At 47.3% G+C, this 18417-nt stretch overlaps 1 long non-coding RNA gene across 1 annotated transcript; it reads right to left on the reverse strand.

The window, feature by feature from the left end:
• Positions 1-318: 318 nt before the first annotated feature.
• Positions 319-18209, reverse strand: LOC122463261. Its single transcript, XR_006286446.1, has 3 exons — positions 17159-18209; positions 9617-9751; positions 319-666 (listed from the first exon to the last, which is right to left on the reverse strand). It is a non-coding gene; the product is annotated as an uncharacterized LOC122463261 (long non-coding RNA).
• Positions 18210-18417: the final 208 nt, after the last annotated feature.

Here is an 18417-nt window from a genome sequence, read left to right on the forward strand (position 1 = left end):
TGATGTTAACCCACCCCTAAGAGTGCCTCAGATCACACAAGCTAGCCTGCCTTACTCCTACCACTGCTCTGAATGACACTCAGCACAAGTCTGGTGCATTTCGGAATCTGGATAGAGTGTTTAAGAACATAAAAACAGCCAGACTGGGTCAGACCAAAGGTCCATCTAGCCCAGTATCCTGTCTTCCGACAGTGCTTCAAAGGGAATGAACAGAACAGGTAATCATCAAGTGATCCATCCATTGCCCATTCCCAGCTACTGGCAAACAGAGAGTAGGGACACCATCCCTGCAGCTCAGAGCAACCCAAATACCAAAGGTGTTTTATTTAATAAATTTATTTTTTTTTAAAGTAGCCATTCCAGTCTTATTCATACTGAAACTCCAGTAGTTTGGTAATAAGGACAAAGGAAGAAGCAAATGATCTGGGCTTTGGTTCCCAGTTTGGCAGGACAGATGCTCGCCTTTGTATTCCCACTAGAAGGAGAAGAGTAGAAATAGCACAAAAACAGCTGTTTTGTCACCATTTCTTGGGTCCCACAGAAGCGAGTAAGGCACAGACGTGGTCATGGTGACCATCTTCTTGGAGCCTCCGACTCTTTCGAGAATCACCCAAAAGTGGTTCGTAGCTAGCCTTCCTGCGTTTTACATCTCCAGCCAGTCAGGCCCTAAGAGAGCAATTTAGTTTGAAACAGCCTGCCAAATGTGTCACAGGAAGCACCGAACCGATCAGTCACAACACAGACATGTTTTGAGACCCGTGCACAGCCTGGCGTGTTGAGACAGTGAATCTGCGCTTCCTTGGGAAAGCCAGAAGTACTCAAGAACAGGGGGTAATCTGACTGATGCAGCACTAATCCGCATTAGCTTCCTCTGGAACCACGCACAGCCCGCATTGTGTGGGAAAGTATAGGGCCCGAATCCTGAAGTCTTTCCATACCTAGCACTTACTTCTATCGACAATGATTAACAGCCTTAGGACCTGTGCAATTTGGCTGTAGTAGGAGATCTAATTTTATGAAAATTGCATTTTGCTGAAAGGGGTTAAGTAATAAAGGGTCCAACCCCCTTCAGCCCTTGCTCAGATAAGATGCCTTGCACAGCCAGAAGGAATTTGGTCTGGGTAAGGACTGTTGGTCTTGCTACTCTAGCAAGAAGTAAATGAAATATAGAGTATTAACTGAACAAGGGTTCAAGCTAAGAGGGTCTTTCTGAAATGTTTTAGCCCTCCCCCCATCCTTACCCTCTCATAGGAGTTCTACCTTGGGCTGCTATCCCAAGCAATTCTCATACGCGAGGCACGGCTGGGCCAAGTTAGCACTCAACAGGAGAGCTCCCAGGAGGGCCGAGCTTGTTGCAGGAAGCGGTGCTGGTGACTCCGTTCAGGTTCCATCTGAGGCAGTATTGAACCAGTGCCCCGGCACGGTGCTCAGAAGCATATTTAAGATGAGGCATAACATTGAGGTTCCTGAATGCATGTAGCCATCCGACAGTCCGATGGCATTTTAATAAGAACAGGAGCGTTAGCTCCAGCACCCCAGGGAAACGCTAACGTAGATCATTTACATTCACCCCCACGTAAAATGTCCATTGCAGTTTCAGTTAAAAAGATGGTTCTTCAGGTCCTGTCCTTAAACTGCCCGGCAGGGATGCTTTGCACTGTCATGCACCGCCCCAGGAATGGCTGGATTTCAGGGATAGCTGGGGCTGACTGCCATGGAGGAAGCATATACACTGCCCGCTCCAGCCAAGGCTCAGCGGAAGCCTGCGACCAGAACAATCCCAGCTGCAGGAGCTGCCCCTGCGGAGCCTTCCTGCAGTCACTAGGCAGCCCAACCTGGCGGGGGAGGAGAAGATGCCGGGAGAAGGACTAGCTGTGGTCCTGCTCAGACATTTGCTGCACCCCTTACAGGGTGGAGTAGCAGCTGTACACCAGGGGGCTCCCAGAAATGTTGGACCCTCTTGAGGCACATGGCTCTGGGAGCTCCCCTGGGGTGGATCTCACACCTACCCCAGGGCTGTACCTTGGGGGCACCAGGAGCCGTGGCCTTCAGGAGACTAGGGAGCTCTAATGACCAGTGGCTGGAATTCCAGCTGCTCCCACTCTGTTCAATCAGCAGCCCTGCATGAGCGTCTGTCCCCGGGGAAGGAAGAACCCACCCACTGCTGAGCTCAACAGCTCTGGATGCTTGTGTTCTAGTGGGGGTTAAAGTCTTCAATAGAATGCTCAGTCTTTAAGTAAGAATACAAAGACCATTGTGTGCTGGATTTAAGGGGCTGGGGTTTCACATACTCTAGGAAAAGCTGCAGATGTTAGGATCCCTGTCCCTCCTTAGAGATATAAAACCTGCACGTTAGGGTGAACTAATGCACCCTTCCTCCCAGTGCCAGTGTTGCCATCTGTGCGGCTCCGTTATCCCTCCAGGATGGAAGTGAAGGGTGGGGGTGGGGCTAAGAGGAAAGCAGAAGTGGCCACTGAAGCTTTGAATGGGTATTTGCTTGGGGACCCATCCACAAACCGCTATGATCCCTTGCCCACATACTGCAGTTAGGAACTGTTGGAGTGTTTAGTGCATTAGCATCCCCCTGTACAAGACACAGGCTTGGGAGAGGGGTGATAATTAGGGTGGCATGGAGTGGCACCCCCACTGCTCATTAGTGGCAACTGGAGGACATTAAAGAAAGTCTGCCTAACTTTTCCCTATCAGAAAACTCACCGACAGGGAGCGCTGAAAGCACCAGTTAGGACGTTAGACCTGCACCAGAAGCATGCTGGTAGGAACAACCTTGCACTTCATGGGGCAAGTGGGAAGGTGGCCCAGGCCTTCCAGCCTTTGTGATAGTTTGGGTGTGATGTGTGGAGGGGGCTGAGTCCAACAGGGTTCACACAAGCAGAGCTGGGTTTCCCAGGTGAGCAGTGCTCAGCGGGGAGGATGATTTGGGAGGCTGGTTTCTGGAAAAGCTGGACCAGAGCTCCTGGTTATCACGTGACCATGCACACAGAGTCCCCTTAGCCTTGCCAGAAACCAGCACTATGTCTGGCAAGAGTTGGCAGCCTCAGCTGTGAGACCACCACTTGAAAGAGACCAGACTGCTCTCTGACCCCTGGACCAACAAACACTCCCCCTACACATGCTGCTGCATCAGTGCTGCGCTCAGAAGATTTCAGGCTCTAGAGTGATTGTGACACTGCATCCCATATTCTTCAGAGTGATATTATGATGTGGTTATGACATAATTGAGGCATTTGGTACAAGACAGGTCACACAAGGTGTCATTGGAAAAGTTATGATTTGCTGAATGTGATTATCCTATTTGTGTGCATGTATCATTTTTGTATCTAAAGTTATGAATATTGACTATGTATCTGTAGTTCAAATGTGCTTACTCTGGGTGACACCCACAACTAGCCTTTCAGGTACAACAATGAAAATGCAATGGACCTTGGAAGAACTTAACCTTCCTGGAAACATTCCAGGCAGCCTGTAAGTAATGTCTGCTATGACTCAGCAAGGTATGCAAGGGCATGTGACCAGGTCACATGACTCTGGACTCCATCTTGGGCTGTCTGTATTTTTTCCACAAACTGGTCTGGGAACCAAGTTTAAAACAAAGGGTTCCCGTGACCTACGCTAAAACTATATAAGGCAGGGAGTGACATCATCTGGTGTTCTTCACTCCCCACACAAGAAGACACCTGAGGAACAAAGACTGAACAGGGGGAAGTGCTGGACCCAGGCTAAAGGAATTTCTATCCTGTCTATGAAAACCTGGGATCCGAACCTGCAAAGCAAATGCAGCTTGTCCCTTACGAATCTGCAAGCCTGCTTATACCATCTCTTGGGGTGAGAAACTGCTAATTCATATCCTATCCAGTATGTTAAACAAATTAAAACAAAGCTTATTTGCTAGGTAATCTGCTTTGATCTGTTTGTTGTCCCTTATAATCACTTAATTAGGGCTGTCAAGCTATTAAAAAAATTAAGCATGATTAATCATGCTGTTAAACAATAATAGAATACTATGTGGAAAACATCCAATATATTTATATAAAATCTCAAATATATTGATTTCAGTTACAACACAGAATACGAAGTGAACAGTGCTCATTTTTATTATCAATATTTGCACTGTAAAAATAAAAAATAGTATTCTTCAATTCACTTAATACAAGTGCTGTGGTGCAATTTCTCTATCATGAAAGTTGAACTTACAAATATAGAATTATGTACAAAAAATAACTGCATTCAAAAAGAAAACAATGTAATATGTTAGTGCCTACAAGTCCACGCAGTTCTACTTCTTGTTCAGTCAGTCACTCAAACAAACAAGTTTGTTTACATATGCAGAAGATAATGCTGCCTGCTTCCTGTTTACAATGTCACCTGAAAGTGAAAACAGGCGTTCTTATGGCACTGTTGTAGCCGGCGTTGCAAGATATTTACATGCCAGATGTGCTAAAGAGTCATATGTCCCTTCATGCTTCAACCACCATTCCAGGGGACGTGTGTCCATGATGACAGGTTCTGCTCGATAATGATTCAAAGCAATGCAGACTAACGCATGTTCATTTTCATCATCTGAGTCAGATGCCACCAGAAGAAGGCTGATTTTCTTTTTTGCTGGTTTGGGTTCTGTAGTTTCTGCATCAGAATGTTGCTCTTTTAAGACTTCCAAAAGCATGCTCTACGCCGTGTCCCGGTCAGATTTTGGAAGGGACTTTGGATGCTTAAACCTTGGATTGAATGCTGTAGCTATCTTTAGAAATCTCACATTGGTACCTTCTTTGAGTTTTGTCAACTCTGCAGTGAAAGTGTTCTTAAAATGAACAACATGTGTTGCGTCATCATCCAAGACTGTTATAACATGGAATATACAGCAGAATGCGGGTAACACACAGAGCAGGAGACATACAATTTTCCCACAAGAAGTTCAGTCACAAACTTAATTAACGTATTTTTTTTAAACGAGCGACATCAGGATGGAAGCATGTCCTCTGGAATGGTGGATAAAGCATGAAAGGGCATACAAATGTTTAGCCTATCTGGCACATAAATACCTTGCAATGCCAGCTACAAAAGTGCCACGCAAATGCCTGTTCTTACTTTCAGGTGACATTGTAAATAAGAAGCGAGCAGCATTATCTCCTGTAAATGTAAACAAACTTGTTTCTCTTACTGATTGGCTGAACAAGAAGTAGGACTGCGTGGACTTGTAGGCTCTAAAGTTTTACATAGTTTTCTTTATGAGTGCAGGTTATGTGACAAAAAAAAAAATCTACATTTGTGAGTTGCACTTTCATGATAAAGAAGTTGCACTACAGTACATGTATGAGGTGAATTGAAAAATACCATCTCGTCATTTTTATAGTGCAAATATTTGTAATAAAAATACAAAGTGAGTCCTGTACACTTCGTATTCTGTTGTAATTGAAATCAATATATTTGAAAATGTAGAAAAACATCCAAAATATTTAATAAATTTCAATTGGTATTCTGTTTAACAGTGCACTTAAAACTGCAATTAATCACGATTAACTTTTTAATTGCGATTTGAGTTAATTGCATGAGTTAACTGCAATTAATCAATAGCCCTACTTAAAAAAAATCTATCTTTTGTAGTTAATAAATTTGTTTTATGTTTTAATTTAAACCCAGTGTGCCTTTAAGTGAAGCATCTGGGGGAAAAAAAAATAAAAATCTCAGCTTGGTTTAAACACAGGCTTGTTGCATTTCGTCTCCACGTTGATGGGGAGGTGAACTGGATAATAAATTCATACTGGTTGGGGTTTTGGCCAAGGCAGGACGGTACAGCTCTGGGGTCTCGGGCTGTGAAGCTGGTGGTTATTTTGGCTGTAGCCTCTCTGTTGGTTTATGCAGTGGCTGGTCACAGAGCCTGCATGTAACTGCAGCTGCGTGTGAACCTACCTGTGTGAATACTGGAGGATGTCACAGCACCACAGTGTGAGAGGGAGCCCAGGCTGGTGGGTCAGAGGGCTCAGTGGTACCCCAGTTCCAGGTGGCACCCCCAGGGGCAACCCATCACAGTGGTCATTTCCGTAACACCAAAGTTCATCATAAAATATTATTTAAAACCCCAGCCCCAGATGTGCCATTCTGACTGTAGGGATGTCTCCTGCTGGGTGACTATCTGTTAAGGGCTAAGAGTGCTTGGTGCTGTATGATCCCCGCAGATCCTAGAGTATGGCAGACACCCAATGCACGGGAGACCCAGAGGGGAGTTTGTCGTCTCTGGCTCACTGCCTCTCCTTATAGGGACCTTTGTTCCTCTCTCTTGCCTGCTCCTGAGGATGCAGCATGAACAGACCCCTCAGAACCCCATGTTTTCTGCAGTAAAACCGCTCCCACCCGCAAACGCATCAAAACAGCCAACTACCAGTTTTGTGGATGCCATTACCATGGAAACATGGCTCTGGAGATGCTCCTCCTGACAGTGCCTGAGCCCCTGCTGTCTCTCCAGGAGGGTATTTTCCTCAGGCTGCTTTACCACCGTAACCGGAGCCCTGATATCACATGTTTCTAATTGCCAGACTCCATGGGCTCTTACAGAAGGTCATTTAGGAGACAATGGGCTCTTGACAAGCAGCGGCTGGATTATCTTCCCTGCTCTCCACAGAGGAAACCAGGCATCTTGTTTCATGTCTCACCCTCCATGCCCTCAAACCCCAGAGGCTGTCAGAAAGGGCAGAGGTTGCCCACAACATAGAGGAAGGGCAGTTTACTGGTGCCTCAGAAGTTTGAGATCAATTCCGCTCCCTCTTCTTCCACCCCCACTCTTGTCCCACAGGGCCTGACCGGGTTGACACAAGCTCCTCGGGATAGGTGGTATCTTCCCAGGTGTTTGTACAGTGCCCAGCTCAGTGGGGCCTTGAGCAGGGCCTCCGGGCACTAAAGTAGTATACATAATAATTCATTATCTCATGCATTGAACAGGTTTCCCAAGAAGTACATCTTTTACTCACAATCCTGGTTTCCTATTCAGGATATCCTTCTTCCCACATTACTTCTCGTAATCATGAATCAATCATGTGAACCTGTGTCCATCCACTTTTCCAAAAGAGGCCTCTTAGACACGGCCTAGGACTGGAAGTCAGGATTCCTGGCTCTGCCACCAACATACTGTGTGAGCCTGAGCAAGTCGTTTCACTCCTCTGGGCCTCAGTTTCCTCCCTCCTCCATAAAGGGAGGATAAATACCAACCTCGCATGGATGGGAGTGAGCCAGTCTGAGACAGCATGACTTTCCAGCAGTTCTCTGATGGGTCCCATCAGTTTCTAAATAGGATATCGAGGGGCAAACAGATTTCTTATCCCCAGGCTATGAACCCCCATGGCTGAGGGCCCTGTTGCCTCCAGAGGCATTTTGGCCAAGCGAGCTACATAGTCACAGATCAGCTGGGAACAATTGCCCCTCCTCTAGTCCAGGTCCAGTTGGGGCATGCTATGTTTGGAGAGGCTGCATAGGCGGTACAATCATGATATTTGCCCTATGCTTTTAGTTCCCTGCCATGTACTTCTCTGTACAAACAGAATGATTAGTACAGAATGAAAGTTACTATTTTAAACAAGTCAGAAATGAAGGCTATCCTAGCAATGCTAGCTCTCAATTATCTGTGAGGTATCTAGGATTTTTATGCAGCGTCCAAACATTTAAAACTTGGATGCCTAAAACATAGGTTCCTAAATCCATGCTTGGGCACCTAAATAAGTAGCCAGATTTGTCGGGGGTGCTGAACACTTACAAATTGCAGGTGCTCATCACCTTGTGAAGAAAAAGAACCAGCCCATTACCTATGGATTTAGGAGTCTAAGTTTAGGTATTTTAGCTTGAAAACTCTGGCTAACTACAATACATCCTGTTTATATGCCGAACATTCATTTAATGCCCTGAACAGCAATAGATTAAATATTGATTCAACAAATGAGTAGAAAGCGTGACATGCACAACATAGCCAAGTCAACATGAGGGTGAGAATCTTGGAATTTGGTTTCTTGAGCCTTTCCTCTACTTCTCCCACACCATTATTAGTTGCCTCCTTTCTCCTGATTGAAGTCACTTCAATGTATTTTAATTTAGGGGAGGGGCTTCCCTTTAAAATAAAAAGTGACAGGAGCGGGGTTGAGATTGGGAAGGAGAAAGGAAAGCTAAAGAGAGTGTCACACAGTTGGGGCCCAGTCCTGGGAGCTGTTGTGTATTTCTAAGAGGTGCCAAGCAACTTCTCCTTCTAGTCCCTTTCAGAAGCACACCACATCCTTCAAATTCAGGAGCATCTGGCCAAATCCTGCTGTCTTTACTCACTTGGCCAAGGCTCTTGTGGACTTCAGTAGATGCTGTGGTGGTTCAACACCTCGGTGAAAGTTAGGCCACTTATTTAGGAACCCAAACTTTTACACAACCACGTTTGAAGATTTCATCTTTGATGCCTAAAGGTTTTCTACACTGCAAGCTTTGAGCAGGGTGTCCATCTCCCAGGAGCACAGTTGGCGAATCACAATCGGCCTGTCCACCAGGGGCAGAGAAACACCCCCACATACCAATAGGCAGCTTCACATCATGGTCAAGCCTGGGGCTTCTCATGCTATTTTGCCAAAATGAGGCCTTGATTGCAAAATCTGGATTGTGCTCTGAAGCACTTCTGGGCTTCAGCCCTGTCCCACAGGGGTCTAGCAATTCCTCTGGCCTGCAGTGAGGAAGACACCAGTGTCCAAAGCAAGCAGCCCTTATCGGATAAGCATGGTGGCCTCAACAGCTGCTAAAGATGAGGTCAGGCAGCGAAAGAGTTAGGAACCAAGCTCCGTCCCTGGACCAGCTTCAGAGGCAGCACTATCAGCTCCAAAAAGCATCCTGTATCTCTTTCCTCTAATGGCTTGATCCCTGCCCAGCCAGAGGCGGCAGAGGAAAGAAGCTCTGAGCAGGAGTTTGTGGAGTTTGCCTTCCCTTGTGGGTTCTTTCACAAGACGGGACAGTGTGGGCTATGAACAGAAAATTGACTGCAATTTGACATCTGTTAAATGTTCTGTGCAACAAACTCTTACCAAGCGTTCAGTCTAATCCTTAAGCACCTTTCAGAATATCATACAATCTTTATGCACAGTTCAGGAGCACCAGCTCTTCATGTCCTTTCAATTCTCATCTGAAACCATCGCCTTTCTCCCTTGCCTACACATCTTAATTTCACTTGCTCAGCTATTACACCCATAGAGTGGGATAATGTGTATTATTTGTCTCTGTAACTGAGCCAACTAGAACACCATGCTCTGTTACTCCATTATTTATTTCGTTCTCTACAGCACTTTAAGAGGCACAGTTTGTATGAGAGACACTTTTAGAAGATATGAGAAAATTCTAATTAATAATACAACTTCCCCCCGCCCCCACCTTTTGGGCCCCAATCCTGCTCCAATTAAAGTTAACTGCAGAACTCCAACAGATTTCAATGAAAGCAGGATCAGGCCCCAGTGTGAGAATGGCTGCTATTCCTGTTCGGGGTCAAGTTCATGCCAGCTCGTGTGGAGGTATGCTAGCTGCGTCCTAGACTCAACTGAGCTCACCAATCTTTGGACCCAAGCTAGATTTGCTCAAGGAACATTGTTGGTACCTTTGCTAAGATTCAGTTCTTCTAGCAATCTTAGAGATGGGCGAGACCATGGGCCGACAGGTCTTGTGTTCCCAGGGTTCCGCAAGCTCTGGGTTAGAAGAGACCCCTCCCATCTTCACCCTGAACCCAGGTCAGCTGGAAAAGCAGAAAGAAAAAGATTTACGGAGCTGCCTTGTCTGCAAACATGTGTATTAAACAAATTGTCACAAGAGTGAAAAAGGTGACTAGCTTCAATCCACAGTTATTCTACACTGAATGAGCGAGACCATAACATCCTCACATTGCTCATGCACTAGGGACAAGCCAGAACCAAAGCCCTGAATCCAACCAACCCTGAGCTTTATGGTAGCATGGTCCAGTGGCTAGGGACTGAACTGAGAGTTAGGAGCATAGGCTCTGTTCCCAGTGCTGCCACCAGCCTGCTGAGTGTCTTTGGGATAGTCACTTCCCCCCTCTGTACCCATTTCCCCTCTTGCCCTTTGTCTGTTTAGGTGCTGTACATGCCCATATGACCTTGCCCTAAGCACCGATAACCTAGAGTGGAATTTCAAGGTGCTACTGTAATACAGCCAATAGATGCTGAATCTGCAGCTCCAACTCATCTACTATTGATGGAAGAACCTCTAAAAGGTCTGGTTTACAGGACCCCCCCCTCCCCCTGACCCTGCTCCACATATTCAGCCCCCTGGGATTATACAATAACAAAGCTTCCTCCTGCTCTTTTGGGGCTGTGGCTTCACCTGCTTCCCAGAATCAGGAAGTGCCGAAACAGGCTCAGAGACGGAAAATTGTTTTGTTTATTTCAAGTTAACCGAAGGAGCCTCAAAACATTGGTTTTGTGAACGTTTGATCTGTCAATACTAATGTCTACATGCTTTGCACACTGATTGTGCGTTTCAAGTAGGATTTTGAAGCTTCTCTCACAAACAATACACTACGCTTTTTACAGTGCCCCTGTGAGGTCTGCAAGTATGATCCTCTTTTCACATACAGGGTAACTAAGACGACACAGGCCCCAAGGTCACAGAGCAAGTCCTCACTCCCAGTCCTTTGCTCGACCCCTCCACACATGGCCTCTCAGAACACCCTGCCTGAGGAAAAGTTTGGGTCATGTCATTAACTCTTTCCATTTCCCCCCCCCCCGCCCCAATTTGTCTTCTCCCCACCCCCTAGCCATCTGTCCAAGCCACACCAGCCACATGCCATGTATCATAGTCCGAACAGGAGCGGCATTGTAGAGATGCACCCTTAGCAACTTGGCTCTAGTTTTTAGGGTTTTTGTGGGTTTTTTGCTGGATCTGTGAACCCCCACCCAGGGAGGGAAATGGGGGGGGGGGGAGTGTGAAATCAGATGCTCCCCCTTAATTTGGCAGCAGGCCTGGTGCATTCTTGCACCTATTTCCCCCATCCTCACTGCAGATACATGGCTGCACCTCTGTCACCTTCTTCCATCAACCTGCATCCATAGTGTATTGTCTCATGCCTTGGAATGTGTTAACTCTACCAGTTTCTCCTCTCACCTCACACCCATGTAGCTAACTATGATTCCTGAATTTCTTCCCACTTTATGCAGGTGTAAGTCAGGATCTGTATTCTGCTGTGGTGCCAGTCTCTAAGAAAACCCAATCAAAATAAAACTAAAAGATTCCCTGCAAAACTCTCCCTGGAGGCTCCGGCAGCGAAAGGTATGCAATTGACACGAGGCTAGCTGTCGATGAGAAATGAAGTCTAATCAAAATAAGAATCACTCCTCCGTGTAACCTTCCCTGTGCCACTTCCTACGTGGATTGACTTCTCTGAATATTATTCATATGTTAAGGGAGAGAGATGCTGATGCATTTCAGAGGCAGTAAGTAATAATGAGGCCAGGCTGCAAACAGATGGGCTAACAGGATAAATCCTCTCTCCGTTGATTTGATTTTATTAGTGGTATTATTGCAGGCCTTTAAAAAGGCAGATTGCAATTTCCTCTCTAAGGGGAATACTCTAATCTGCACTGTAAAGTGTAGCTACAGAGAAACCAGCATGGAAGAAAATGAGGCCTATTGGTTACAGCATGAGGCCAAGAGTCAGCAAACTTCGGTTCTGTTCCTGACTTTGCCACTACATTGGCTCACCATGGGGCTGTGAGGAAGCCACCTCCCCATTTCACAGAAGGGTAAATGGAGGCAGAGAGAGAGAGAGAGAAAAGATGATGCTTACCTGGGAATTGAAAGATCTAACTAAGTGGCATGGAGAAGACACTCAGCCAAAAGGTACTACACAAAGACCCTCCACTCCCAGCTTCCCCATAGCGAACATTGAGAAGTAGTTATATTACATGAGGACCTGATCGTGCTGCTGTTCAGGCGGCCTGATACTTTTCATTTTAAGACCCTGTTTTCAGCTGCTTATAACTGTGCCAAACATTGGCCATTTCAGCTGAAATTATTCGCTCCAGGTGTTTGCCTCAAGCTGAATTAAGGTTGCATGGGGAAGCTGAATTCTGGTACTTTCCTAATTTTTGAGTGCTTAGTTTTGCAATCTGAATCGTTCCCTTTTAATGTATTTTTGGTGTATTATAAAGTAGGAGGCACCCAGCTGCTCAGACGGGCCCCTCTGGCAGTTCTTACACTAATCTTCAGTCTCTCTCTCTCTCTCTCTCTGGAATCTTATCTTTGTATTTTCAATGTCTTTCTCCCTTTAACTCATTCTCTGTCCCTCACACTGTTCTTCTCATACATGTTTTGTGTAAACTAGGCATGGAAATCAGTCTCTGGGGGGCTTAGACACAGATTTTTGTTTGAAGACTCAACTTCAACAGCTTGAGCCCACCCTTACTGGCCTATTAACATTACCTCCCTGACTTCTCTCCCCTTTGGAAAGGTCCTGCTGCTTTCACTACACTGTCTCCTCCTCTGTCCAACCTGCAGGGAACTGAATTGGTCTTGTTGTTAAAGTGACAGCAACCAATCTATTATTGTTTGCGGTCCTTTACCCCTTCTCTTGGTTTAAGGCAATGCACAGTGGCTCTACACGCCAGCCATCACTGGGAACTGAACTTAGGCACTCTAACAAAGACCTGGCTCTCCACCTCTTGAAATAGAAGATAAATCTTTTTACACACAAGTAGCAGGCTACTACAGTTGCTGGTACCAGCCTCTAGGGGTCACAATCCCATATCCCCATCCAGTATCAGGTCCCAGTCCTTAGCCGTATAATGTGCTTAGATGCAAAGGACGAATGCTCAACATGCCCCACCATGGCATCTGTGTTTGCCAGGAACTGTGAAGTGGCAGAAACCTGGTTAAAACTCACTGAGGGCAGAGGCAGTGAGAAGCCCTGGAGTACACTGCTGTAAGTCTCCCTAAAAAAATATGCTCTAGCTCAACCTTAAGATATGATCTTTGTGCTGGAATTACTGGGTGAAATGTTTAGGCCTGTGTTATGCAGGATGTCAGACTAGACGATCATAATGATCCCTTCTGGCCTTAAATCTATGCATACTAAGACTATTTATTCCATTAACAGGGGACACGGAGTGCAGCCTGAGAGAGGTAGATAATAATCCACTTGACCTCTCCAGTAGGTGTCCTAGGGACAAACATACTGCTTTTTCTAAAGCACATACTTTTGTTTGCATTAGGGCAGGTGCCTCCAAACTGCAGAGTCAAGAGCACAAAGACTGGAGTGCACAGAGGGCAAAGTCCTGATGAAAGCAATTGTCATTGTAAGAGACCTGGAGTCCTGGAGGTAATTAGAAATGAGAAGTCAAAACACAATACCGAGTGCCAACCCTCTTGCCAGCTCCCTAAGACCTCCCCAACTTGGGCAAGTGCCATGCCCTTCCCATCAGATCATTCCAGGAAAGGAAAGGTCATGAGGGGCACATGATATCACATGACACTAAGCAGATCGGTTACACCATTTCCCTGCACTGCAGGTGCAGAGACTCATTTATGAGTAGGATGAAACTCCATGGACCTAAGGGTGCTCACGCCAGGGATGATGAACTGGGTGTAAAATCTCTGGGTGGATGGTAGTTTGTTCTGTTTACGCTGGCAACTGGGTAGATGGAAATCCTGATCTCAGCTTGGTTTAACCCCAGGTTTAACACGATCAGAAAGCATGAATTGCTAAGAAATCCTGCAGGAGGGAAGAGGTGAGCTACAGCAGATGAGGAATAGAAAGAATCATCTTAACCCAGATGTGCTCAGAGGAGCCACCTCCACTGAGGAGGGCTTGAATAAGACTATGTTAGTCACCAACAGACTGCTTTGCCAGGGCTTGTGAGAGATGATTACCAAGTTCCTGCAACAACAAAACCAACTTCTCACAACGAGACCTCTCTTCCTTAGCCACAAAGTGGGACTAGCCCCAGCTACTATTATTAGAATGAAGGCTGCTACTTTCAAGGTCTTTTGCAGAAGATAATACCCTAAAACATGTTGGTTTGGTCTCTGCCCCTTCAGGGAAACAGGCCCCAGACATAGGGACATCAGCTCCCCTTCACCACAAAGTCCCCCGTCTCAGCAGCTCAGCATGGAAGGCAGGCAACCCAGAATTCTATTCCTGGCACTTCAGCTGCCTTGTTGTGAGGGCAAACCATCCCAGCTCTCTGTCAGACAGGGATAACGATGCTTATTTACCTGCCTCGTAACAGCAGCAGCACCATGGTGATTATTAGTGGATATTAATAGAGTGCTTTAAAGAAACCAGATTAGCAGAACCTGCTATGAAGCACCATTTCCAAGTGCGAGAGGTGAGCTAGAAGTGCTAAGGATGGAGGGAAAATTGTTCACCAGAAGACACTGGTGCTTTCCCCTATAGAGGAGCCGGAATCCGAGAGTTAGAGGGCCAAATTCAGAGTCAGCGAAGTCAATGGAGTTGCACCAGGGTTCATACCAGATCTGTTCATGCCTGCAGCAGGCTCCCTTTGAACACAATCCATTGCACTCCTTCCCTGATCGCCTGGAACAGCTGAGAAACAATGTCCTCTGCACCCCTCCCCTGCTCACACCATGATGTAGGCTTGCAATGTGGGGCCAACCATGCCTCATGGTCCAGTAAAGAATACTGAAAAGACTACTGGGGGAAGAAGGTGCCTCAGGGGTAGCCCTTTCAAGTCTGCACTATCTGATTAAAATATTCTCTAGGGCACTGCTGATCCTGCCAGCTGGAGGACCCATGGTTTTGTGATGTGGAGCCCTGTCCAGCAGCAAGCGAACTCACACTCAGGGTTCATGTAGCCCAGAACACCAAACAGCCACGACTTTGGGTCACTGACAGCCTGACCTACATTTGCACCACTGACCTGCAAGGGAACACCTTGATAGCCTCTATAGAAGTAATCCCCCCAAACCACCCATGTCCTTTAGCTTTAAGCCTCTAAACAGACCCCTTAATCTGTCAGTGCCTGGGTGTGAGACACCCACCCACCTTGCAATGACGCAGGGCTTGTTGCCACCGCATGAGCAATATTTTCTATCACCTTGGTTTCCTGCTTCTGTATTTGAGAAGCCAGTTTGATACAAATAGACAGGACGCAACAGCAGCTTTCTGCAGTATGGAGTTAGATGGGCACCTAAAATGCAAGGCATGTCACCAGCTGTGGGGCAGCTCTCCCTAACCTGGTCACGGTGCTGTAGTAGAGTTCACGTCAGACTGCAGTTTTATCCCTTGTGACCGTACAAGAGATCAGCCAGGGGCCCAGGGTTAGTCCCTGCAGCAGGTTTTCACCGGGGTCTATTCCTGACAACGCTCCCGGGGGGGTTGGGGGGAGGTCCCAAGGCAGCACCCTTTCCCAGTGTAAAGGTTTTCATCAGACATATCAACATTTCCATCAGGAGAAGGAGCTTGCTGTTTCCCCAGATTTCAGGGATATGCCCCTGTGTCCCCTTCATGGCGCCATTTCACTCCCCACCCTGAGTGCGAGCTACTTCCTGTCAGAGGGCAACCCTGACTGGAGCATCTTACAGCAGCAGGCCACAGCATAAAACACACACAAACCTACCTTCCTCAGTTTCCCCTCTTAGGTAACCCAAGGACTCCAGACCATGCTCTCTTGCCTCTTCGTTGGGTCTGGTTTATTACAAGAACGCAGTGTAAACAGTACAAAAACTAAGCCCCAAAACATAGTCCGTTTCTCACCCCAGCACAAGTAGTCCTTAGTCACATATCCCCTCAGCCATTGACGTGACACATCCTGTATTCCAGCGCCTTCTGCCACACCTGGTCTGTTGGTCAGTCCTCTCTATCCCTCTGCCAGGACAGCTATCCCACTGGAGTGCAAACCCACTCTTCCCAGTGGGCACCCCCACAGCTTCTCTGCTGGGAGCTGATCCTCACCAGGGGAGGATCCCTTAGTCCCCCACCCCTCTCACTGTTCCCTGAGCTCAGCTCTCCAGCAAGGAGACAGCAACAAGTAGCCCCTGGCCTATGCCCCTCTCTGGCCCTCAGATTCTGCTTTCCAGCTCCGAGCCAGCAAGTAGCTCCCTCTGCTGCTGCTCCTGCTCCTCCCCACTTCACCTCTGGCTCGAGGAGGTCAGCCAGCAAACCCCTCTTGCTGCTGTCCTTGCCTTTAGCATTCCCCCAAGAAACCTGCTCTCACCTGCCCCTCCTCCTGACTCTCACTCAGAAAGTTCTGATTCACCAGGTCGCTAGGTCTGTCTGTATCACCAGGGAGGCAGGTGGCTCCATCCATCTCTCTCTGATTCTTCCTGGTTCCCAGGTGCTGCCCTGCCCTCTTAAGAGAGCAAATGGGAACACCTGTTCTACCACAAGGGAGCTGGACCTACTTCATTTATTGGATCCAACCACCCCATGACATTTCTGCCAGCCACGTCCCCCTGACGTGTGCCCCCTACAGAGAATTCCACTGACTTCATCTCTCTGCAAACCTGCACTGCCTTCCCCACCCCCAGGCACTGCGCACACCCCTCCTTGTAGAAACACTGCTGCATATCGCGCTCCCCCCAGAGACTCAGTCCACCACATTCCCCATAAACCCCACTAAGGAGAGACTGCTACTGACCACTTCTCCTATACCCCTCCACACCCCCAAAGAGGCACTGCCTTCCAAGTCTCCTGTGCCTCCCAGAGACTCCAGCTGACCACATTCCTCCTCACCCCGGTTGCTGTCCCATCCAGTAAGTCCCATTCGCACAGGTTCCCTTGCCTGTGCCCACCTCCTACAGACTTCAGGCTCTTCCAGCACACAGCTTCCCATGATTCTCCTTCCCAAGATGTCGGTATTTCAGAGGGTCCCCCCCACAAATCTAGTAGCTTGCATTCTCCCACCCCTCCATTCCCTCTAACCCAAGATAAATCTGTTGTTTCCTTCCCATATCGCTAAGGTCTCTGGGCCCCTTTGTATTAGTTGTCTCTGGCCTCAGTGTTTGCAAGACCTCCCAGTTCAGGAACATCAGCAAAGCTGATTAATATGCTCTTTCCTCTACTGCTTATTGCACATGGTTACCAGTCTCCCTCTGGACATTTAGGCTTTTAATGAAACAGTCTTAATATTTGCTCCATTATTTTACTAGGGAAGGAAGTTAGGCTTACCAGAGGCTAACTGGCAAGATTGAGTCTTCTCTCCTCTCTAGACACTCAGTGGCATGTTTACTTCTCTTTAGTCCTCTCCTATCTCCTCCATTCTCCATCCTTTCCCAGAAATATTCAGCAGGAGCAGCATAGCAAGCTCATTAGCTCCTTCCCCACTCACTCCGTGACCTGTTGGTTTGACATTCACACCTTCTCCAGATAGTCCCCTTACCGGCTTTTCCAGCTGCAGCTATTTTCAGCAGTTTATTACTCCCTGGTTTTCTTTTTTTTTTTTAAATGGTTAAAAGACATTTATAAATGCTTCTCCTTCTAATTCTTTTTAACAGCCTGCTGTCTGTGGGCTCCTCAGTCAGCGAGTCAGCCCCTTTTGGATGTTTATATAGCACCTGCTTACTACAATAGCTAAATTCTGCTGGTATCTCACTGGTAGCATCTGGCATCTACATGCCCCTCTCTACTTCTAAGTGGCAACTTCCACACCTGTTGCCTATAAGCATGTTCTTGTCCTTATGCTCACCTAAGACTCACTGACAATGTTCTGTGACTGCCTCTTCCCAGTTACCACGGGCACCTTCCCACAGCTACATCACCATCCACTGAGATGCTCCTGGACAACCCCTTTTGTCTCCACTCTCTCTCTGACTCCCAGCAGCCCTTACACCTACCCTCCCCTTTCACTAGTATTTAGTGCACAGCTTTGCCCTGTAGGTCTGCACTGAACACTCCCCCGACACATCACCTCAGCAATTTCCTGCACCAGTGACCCCTCCAAAATCACCATGGCGACTTCCTGCACCTATGCCCTGCCCAAAATCACCATGGCAACTTCTTGCACCTGTGGCCAAAGTCCTCCTCACACATCTGCCACACATCCCCTGAAATCTCTCTGCAATTGCTCTTCTGTCCTGGATCTTGTTATATCTACCCTCCTTCCTTTCCTTCCTAGCCTGAGACATGTCCACCACCCCGTTGGCTCTTTCTGGGGCACAGCATCTCCCAATTTTCATTCTGAAACCAAACGTTGAGGGGCAGGGGATCTAGAGTCTTGTATAATTTATACCTCCTTCACACCTCCTCAGGGCCTAATACCAGACTCAGTTCCTTGTGGGTGACTCCATTTGACTTCCTCTCGTTTCTCCACTGACCGGAGGTCAAACTGAGTTCCAGGGGGAGGGAAAGTACCCCTACCCTGCGGCTAGACTGGTACTAAGGGATTGCAAAGCAGCCATATTGCCTCCCCGTTGAATACCTCTGGCATA

The sequence above is a fragment of the Chelonia mydas genome, chromosome 18 (assembly GCF_015237465.2).
Source record: "Chelonia mydas isolate rCheMyd1 chromosome 18, rCheMyd1.pri.v2, whole genome shotgun sequence".
Classification (NCBI taxonomy): Eukaryota; Metazoa; Chordata; order Testudines; family Cheloniidae; genus Chelonia; species Chelonia mydas.